At 45.0% G+C, this 8,547-nt stretch overlaps 1 non-coding gene across 1 annotated transcript; it reads left to right on the top strand.

The window, feature by feature from the left end:
* The first annotated feature begins 151 nt into the window (after positions 1-151).
* On the top strand, positions 152-223 carry TRNAQ-CUG (transfer RNA glutamine (anticodon CUG)). The gene has a single exon. It is a non-coding gene; the product is annotated as a tRNA-Gln (tRNA).
* Positions 224-8,547: the final 8,324 nt, after the last annotated feature.

The raw sequence follows: 8,547 nt of genomic DNA, 5'->3' as shown, positions 1-8,547 counted from the left end.
CCGGGCGGGCAGCGGCGGCGCCGCGGGGCGGGAGGCGGAGGAGCCCGCGCGGGCACGGCGGCTTGTCCAGCCGGGCACGGTCAGTGCGGGCGGCGGGAGCGGGCGGCGGGGGAAGGGACTAGTGGCATCCGGGAGGAGGTGTGCGCAGCGCGGTTCCATGGTGTAATGGTTAGCACTCTGGACTCTGAATCCAGCGATCCGAGTTCAAATCTCGGTGGAACCTGAAGTTTTTCTTTTTCCCCCCCCTCCTCCCACCTTACTCCTTCTTCAACCTTAGCTTCCCAAATTATGGCCAGACAGGCTCCTCGCTTCTCCCACGGGCTTCTTCACGCAGGGAGGTGGACCAGCCACACCGCAGTTCTCTTTGCTGGCACTCGGGAGCCCTCTCCCCGCTCACGGTGCAGGTGCCCTCCTGCCGACACGGGCAGGTGATGGTTTCCACCCTAGAGCTGCCCACAGCCACGGGGGTTTGGCAGGAAGCCCCCAGGTCTCACAGATCCGTGCCCTGAACCAGGCCTAGAGCAGCATTTGAAGCCCATGGAGCTCACGGTGCAGCCCTCAGAGACATCAACAAGCTCTTTCAGCTCACGAGGCACAAAGAGGCCACGAGAGTGGGTCCCTTCCCTGCCCCCCCCCACTTCTCCCTTCCCAAAAGCCAGTCCCCTTCATCTGCCTGTGTGCCATGGGGGACACCAGCTTTGTCATCAGCTCCCTTTGGCACAGGCTTGAGACCTAAATAGAAGAGGATAAAAATAGCACTCATGTCCAGATGATTAAACCAAAGCCCTTAAAACTGCTCTTTTTCCACCAGCTGGCCACCCACTGCAGCAGTGTGTTTGCCATCTCTGCAGCCAGTGCCTGGTGTTATCATTTCTGGGCATGGAAAGTAACCCCCGGGCATCAGCAGCAATGCTGTGCATCAGTTACCATCTGCTGGAACGATACTGAGCCATAACGGGATCCTCTGCATTTTTAAATAAATGGTTCATGCTGCCTCAGAGCTTCTGAGCAGGGAAAACAAGGCACTAATAAACCAACACCCCACGTCCTGCCACCAGCCTCCAGCGTGCCCTGGCAGACCATGCACCTCCATCTTCTCACAGCTGCACAAAACCTGACAAGCGTTTGGGGCTTCATATCCCCTGGACCTTGTTCCATGTGTCCTGTGGGAATAATTGTTTGTGCCAGCTCCACAAGGGAATTGCAAGGCCAGACCTCACAGGAGCAGAAAGTAATGTAGCTGTGCGGTCTGTAGGAGTCTGCATTGTCTTTGGGTTCATCCTTTTTTATCACCAGATGAACCCAGAATACCCAAAATCTTGAGTCTGAAAATTCTTGGCCTGTTCCTGCTACCCTTTTCAATCCTACTGCACCAAGTAGTGCATTAAAATTGATAAAGGGTGCTTCTGTGTGTAGAGGCTGGGGTACATACCTAACTCTGTAGCTAAAATTTCTATCTCACATCCTATTTGAACTTTGAACTCCATTGAACTTTGTTGTTAAAAAGCTATTAGTTTTCACTTGATGGGTCTCAGGCCTGCTTTCATCGTCCAGAATTGCTGTTAGTTCTAAAAGAATACAAATAACAACTTTGAAGTATTTTTAGTTATCCTCCTACAAGAGCTGTTCTCCTTTTTGTGTTCTGGATTTTGTTTGCAAGTTGGGAAACACCCTTTATTTACATCTTTCCTATGCGTAAGCATTACTTCCTCTTGCATCAAATTGCAAATGTTCCTCATCTGGAGCTCATCCTACCCAAGACTTGTGGGCCCAAAGTGAGGTCAATGCCCTTTCTGGCCGAGACAGAAATCTCAGTCCCTACATTTCCGTGCCACTACCACTTGTTGAGCTTCAGACATTACAAAGCAGAGGCATTTTGACCACTCATGCATTGTAACCTGAAAACGTCTGTTGATTGCCCTGTTTATGAGCAGCAGCAGGGGATATTTCTAGCCAGGCCCATTTATAATCAGGCTCTTCATGGTGCAGAGAGGCAAAAGTGAAACAGAATTTTGCATCTGAAGAGGAGTCAACTGACAGCAGGGCAGGAGGGTAGCACTGGACTAGCAAGGATCTCCAGGAATTAGTGTCTTCTATTTTGTTCAGTCCTGGATTGATGTTGTTTCTGTCCAGGCAAGCCCCAGATGGGAATATACAAAAGCTCAGGAAATGTTGCTGTCAGCACAGACTGGTTTTGGCTGCTCTGTGCTTTCCATGTGTTCCCTCCTGGAGAATTCTGCTGCAGTTATGGGTTGGCCCAGGACATCCCGTGCGTATGAAACATGGCCAAAAAGCAGAGGTCAGGCCTGAAATAACAGAGGACTGTGTGCTCTGGGGCTGACAGCTTTTAATATGAGAAAAGTCATTCAGCACTGACATTTCTGCCATGCTAATTGCTATTAGTGTCATCCTTGCAGCAACACTAAATTCATGGCAAACCTTGAATTAGCACGCTCTCATAATTCTTCAGCTCGTGCTCAGGCACAACCATTTGCAGAGGCAGCATGTTCCAAGCAACTGGAGCAGAGATGAGGAGTGATACTCAGCTGGCCCTTGGGTGTTCAATTTAGCAAAGCAAAGAAGCAGAGGTCACACTCATAACTGTGTATTGATGGTTCTGCTCTGGAAATTCATACAGCAGCTGCCAAAAAGCCCCCAGGTTTTGCCTCAGCCACACCATTAATGTGTAGATGTGTGTCAGAGCTATCAGCTCCCAGCTCCTCAGCCCCAGGCACTGTGCATCAGGCTCTGCCCTGCCCAGTCCTCACTTCATTCTCCCACTTCCCACCTGCCACCAACTCCCGAGACCCCGAGAGAAATCCTGGCCTAATCAAGGGGAAAATCTGCCACCATCTTTGATGGCTTTAGTGTTCCCACAAGGTCAAGGCGTCTTTGCTGAATACACCAGTGGTATTTGTAATGGAAATGGAAGGATGGGAAACAGGGATGGCCAGTATTTGCTGCTGGTCCCAGCTTTTCTGGTTCTGAGGAGTTCATACTGTGCAGGGCAAGATTTGGAATTGGAAATCAGAATAATTCAGAGTTGTCCTTGAACAGCTGTTGACCCAAATTCCAGTTTCCCAGATGAAAGGAGCCACTGGCTTGCCCAGGGCAGAAGGCATGAAGGACGAAAGCAACTCCCCAGAACTTACTGTGTTTTATCAGAGAAGTATTTCCTAAAGGGGGAAATCCAATCAATACTTTGCAATTTCCTAACAATCCATGAATCATTGCAGCTATGCAGAGATAATTCAAGCTTTCCAATCCAGCTGCTAAATCAGAGAAACACCTACTCTTAGCACACACAACCCCCAGTCAGGGAAAAACCTTCAACCTATTTCCACTGAAATAAAAAACAAAACAACCCTGTTTTTAAAACTCTGGATGAAATTAAAGAGTCTACAATTTAGAAGGAGTTCTGTTTCTCAGGTAATTCCGTGACAGTGGTAGGAGTGATGAAAATGCATGGAGTCAATAGGAATTTTTCTTTTGATAACTCACTTGAATTCCAGCATCCACTATAATCTTTTTCTAGTTCTGCAGCTCAAAAAGAAAATGAGATGCAAGAAGAAATAGACCGAATTAAAAATATTATCTAGAAATCAGCCTTTTCTTTCCTAAACCTGGAGCTGGAATAAAAAAGAACCTGGATCTGAAGGGTGACCTTTCCAAAATCACTTTGGTTTTGCTGACCTCTAGGAATCTCTGGGGCACTGAGGAAAAAGTGGGAAGGGAGCAGCTCTGGAAAAATTAATCATCTTCTGGAGCAATTTTTTTGTTAGTCCAACATTAGGATAAACAGAAAGGAAGATTTTCAGCAGGTTTTGGGAACAGGAATCAAATTCAACAGGCTCAATGACTTGGTGTTTTTTGTGGTGACTCTCAAAATGAAGTCATCAATTCCCTGCATCTATTTTGGACTCAACACACATCTTGTTGTCTGTATCTGCTGCCTCCAGAGATTTATTAGCAAGATAAAGTGGCAGCTCCGGGATAATTGCTGGCCAAGATATGTCTTAAAATCTTCTTCCTCTTGCTAGACCCTGCCACAGGGTTTGATTTCCTATCTAGGGCCAAAATCTGCCTGATGTGGGTGTATTTAATAGGAGTGTTGCCACCAGACAAACACAATGTCAACTACAGCAGTGCAAGCATTATTGCCCATCCCATCATCTTCTAATTTGGATTACAAAGATCAGCCCTGGGGAATGAAGAAGACAGTTTGATTTCTGTGGCAAATTCATTCAGTGCTGAAACAACCAACTGGCTGGCTGTGCTCAGCACAGCAATGCTTGTTGTGAAGCTGTACAATTATCCAGAGAGCCAGGCTGAGATTATAAAACTTTGCTCATTAAGATCATTAGAGAGCTGTCAGATGGAACAACTGGGATGGCTTTGATCTGGCAGAACACCCTTACTCCTGTTCCCAGGCCTTGGGAACCATCCAGTTGTCCATAATTATTTTTTTTTCAAGTCATTCAAACAATACTCATATTTTTTTTTATAGGGTGCAATGACTTCTTCAGGCAAACTGTAGGTTGTAACAGCTATTACGAAGTTAATTTACTAAATAGAAACCCTGATATTTCAATGATTCCTCTAGAAATATGTTCATAGTTGGCTTTGCCAAGAAAATGACAAAATGTTGCTCATAATCCCAAATATATTCTCTATAAATCCACCAGGTGTCCTACTCTTTTCAAGCAATTAAACTCAATGTTTGTTTGGGTTTTTTCCCTAGTTTTGCCAGTGAGGAATTAGTTTGAGTCTTTGGTGGAATTAGGTCTGGGTTTGCATGTTGAGGAAACGTGTACGTATGGTTTGTGGGACACAGCAAGACATCTGGCTCACAGTGGCAGCTCTTTTGGCAAATGCCACTAATGTTTCCCACAGAAACCAACTCAAGGTTAGAGCCTGAAGAGAGAAAAAGGAAAAGAATCTGCTTTCCTCTCTTGGGGACACTAAACAACATCCGTCAGAGCCAAATCCTCTTTTCAGTCAACCTTGGGCATCTATTTATAGGACTGCTCAAGTGAGCCCAATGCTGACCTCAGAGGTGGTGGCAACATGTGTTAACCTTCATCAGAGCTGCTGCACAGGCTGCAGTTTTGACATTCCTGGTCACAGTTCCAGTTCCCGACGGGCATCCCGCTGCCTGCCAGCACTCCCTCCCGCCTGCAAAGGCCAGCACGGCACCCGCTGATGAGGTGTCCTGTCACTCCCAACACAGAGGGCATGTCAAATAAATCCTAAGAAGAGCAGGCTGAAAAATAGCCAGAGGATAATTTTTGCATCCCAGAAAGTATTTTGAGTGGAGTGTGGCTGTCAGAGGTCTTTGGCTGCCCCTTCATTGCACAGCCCAGAGCAGACACAATATCAAGTCGTGCTATTTGGGACAGCCCTCAACCACCTGGGGATCTGTTACTTGCACTGAGATTTGCAAGCTGGACTTCTCTGAAACAGCTGTCTCCTAGGTATCAAAAAAGCATCTTTCATTATCCCAACATTTTGCAGTGCCCAGAATTGAGTATTTGCAATATGTCAGTGAGGGACAAATACAAGGTGATTTTTATGGTCTTGTCACTGAAGCACAAATCACCTTCTGTATAAATCTGACTGCTTTACCCTCCCCTCTCAGTCACTCTAGTTTCACAGGGCTGCCACATCTTGAATTCACCCCAGATCTATATGAGGCAAGTGAGGAAAAAATTCGGTTTGTTTTCCATTTTGAAAATGCCGGAGGCAAAGACGCTCTCAAACAACGAGGTTATCTTCTCCTCACTAGGTGCTTCAGGGCCAGAAGTACTGCCCACGGCTACTGGCTGTGCAAGCAGGCACTGGGCAAAGTGTCAGCACAGCTTAATGACAAGATGCAATGGGGAGTCAGGGGGGGAACAAGAGCCTCCTGTCCTTGGCCCACCAGGATTCCTTGCTGTCAGGCATTGTGCATCCCAGGAAGCACCTGGCATCTGTCCCATGCCATGTGTTACTGCCCTGCCTCTATTGCTTGCTATTTGTGTTGAAGGTATGACAGTCATTTTCCTGACAACCTGCAAGAAGAAAAGACGCTCCAACCTTCTGCCTGTATGTATATCTAGATACCTGCTGTAGTGTCATCCAAGTGCAGCCTGTGCCGTATGCTGACTGTGAGAGACTTTAGCCTGGTCCAGCACACGTGCTTGCTGTGACACACAACAAAAACCTCCAGCCTGGCCGTGATTCCCTGCATTATGCAGAGGAGCCATCTGGTCCCGTGGCTTAAGAAGCATACTGAAAATTTGATAAAAGCACAGTCACAATGACAGAGACTGAAAAGATGTGTTGATATTCCAAGCAGGAGTCTCCTTCCGTGGGGACTAATCTCACCCCCCATTGCCTCTTTCCTGCTCCTTTCTCTGGAAAGCTGCTCTCAGACAGGTTGCACTCTCAGCTCTCTGAGTACACACACCTTTGGGATGCTAAAAATATGTTTCATGTGCTTAAGCAAACCTTCTGGGACAAGATTTTTCTCAGCAGCCAGCTGTGCAGTAAGCAAGATGTGCAAGATGTTCAGAGCACAGCACATTTTATGGAGCTTGGATTGATCCAGAACTCTGGTTGGTTTAAAATGCATTCTCAGTTATGATTAGTCATTAATATTGTCTCACCAGTGTGCAGAATTAGAGCTTATGGCTTTGATAGACTGACAGGAAGTCCATCTCATCTTGCCTAGCTGTTCTCAGCCTGGAGTGGAGATGTATTTTAGAAGGACTGGAGCACCAGGAGAGCAACAAAGAACTCAGTGCAGTGGGTGGGGTAGAGTTTGGGATGGCGTGGATTTGGCCAGGAATTTGTGTATAGCTTGGCCACGAATACCGGGTTACTAAACCCGTTTCAATTAGATTTTGGAGCCAGACCAGGTTTCCCTCATTCTGACCCTGGTTTCTGATGTTTGGAGGGCACAGGGAAGGAAGGCAGAGAGAAGATGACTATTTTAGTGCATCTCTGCAAGAAATGCACATGCTTGAGACAGGTACAGATTTGCTTCCTCTGACACCAAATCAATGGGAATTAATTCTGCCGTTCTCCGAAAGATTACTTCAAAATTTGGCCTGTTTCCAAGCTGGTCAGATATGATATGCTCACAGTTCAAGACAGATAATTAATTATTCTAATATGAATGCAGTTCAAAAAACTCAGTTCCCTGTGAAATCCTGAAGATAGTATCAATATGATAACACAAATAATGCAGCCTACTTTTTATAGCCTATTTTCAAGCCCAGCTACTCCTTTTGGCTCATAGAATCACAGAATTATTAAGGTATTTGCTACTAGTACAATTCATTTCATGTTTTTTATCATGTTTTTTTGTTACCTGTTGGAGAGTACACTCTTCAGAGCAAATGCAGTTTGTTGTTCTCTGTAGAGAGTATTCAGAATTATGGTAGGGCTCTACCAAACGGATGTGTTACTCCCATTACTACTACTACTACTGCTGCTGCTATTGTTATAAAATAATTCTAATAATTTTGTATTATTATTGTTAATAATAATAATAATAATAATAATAATAATAATAATAATGTAGTCTGAGACAGTCATTTGCCAGTCTCACGGGTTAAAATCAACTGTCTTTGTGGATATTCCCATATTTAACTAACTAAATACTGCAGAAGGATCTACCTCATATGATGTATTTGCAGACCAGTAGAACACCTCTGTGCCAGGTAAGCTCCTGGCCCTTGATAGAGAAAGCATCTTGTATTAGAGGTGGAGTAAGACTCTTGTCTTTTCTTGCTTTGATCATGGTGTCTCTGCTTTTCAGGTCTCTCTAGGAAAGTTACTTGATGTTTCTTTGAGCCTCAGCATGGCTGCTGCAAACGTTTGAAGTCATCTTCGTACTTCATTTATTTTCTAGCAAAACAGCATCCATCTGCAGTTTAAGAATAGAACATATAAAATACTGCATACAACTCCAAAGCACAGAACACAGAATTTCTGGGCAAATTTCTCTTCTCAGTTACACTTACATAACTGTGGAGAATCCTCATCTTTCTCATCATTACCCTGAAACATATTTTCATTTCATTGTGTCAGACCTGAAGGATCTACCACATGTGCCTAAATCTGATTTAACCACAATTGGTGTAATTTTCTAGGCAAACTTGCAGCCTCCAAGGAAGTACATGAAGGTGCATTTACAGTACATGGCCTTCATCACTCTAAGAAATGTGCTGCTGTCACTTGTTCTCTGTTAGTGGTTTTCCATGCAAATAAAAATACGGTGTAAGTGGAGAACTGCAGAACTAACTGGAGCTGAGGTTTCCTCCATGTCCACTGTGTGGCTGAGCTCATTTTTCAAGCATAATGTTCAACAGCTCTTTCTTTAAACAAAGAAATAGTTTACTCTGAGTTGTTATTTATTTTGTAGAACCCTGTTCCTTGGCTGTCCATGCTATAGAAATGCTGTTATGCTACAAGAAGACAGATTGCCTGGACTGGAAGCCCCAGCCCTGATTCAGGGAAGCACATGTTTTCCTTACAATGATTATAATTACTATTCAGTAT

Source organism: Apus apus, chromosome 10 (genome assembly GCF_020740795.1).
Source record: "Apus apus isolate bApuApu2 chromosome 10, bApuApu2.pri.cur, whole genome shotgun sequence".
NCBI lineage: Eukaryota > Metazoa > Chordata > Aves > Apodiformes > Apodidae > Apus > Apus apus.
This window is presented reverse-complemented; position numbering and strand designations above follow the sequence as displayed.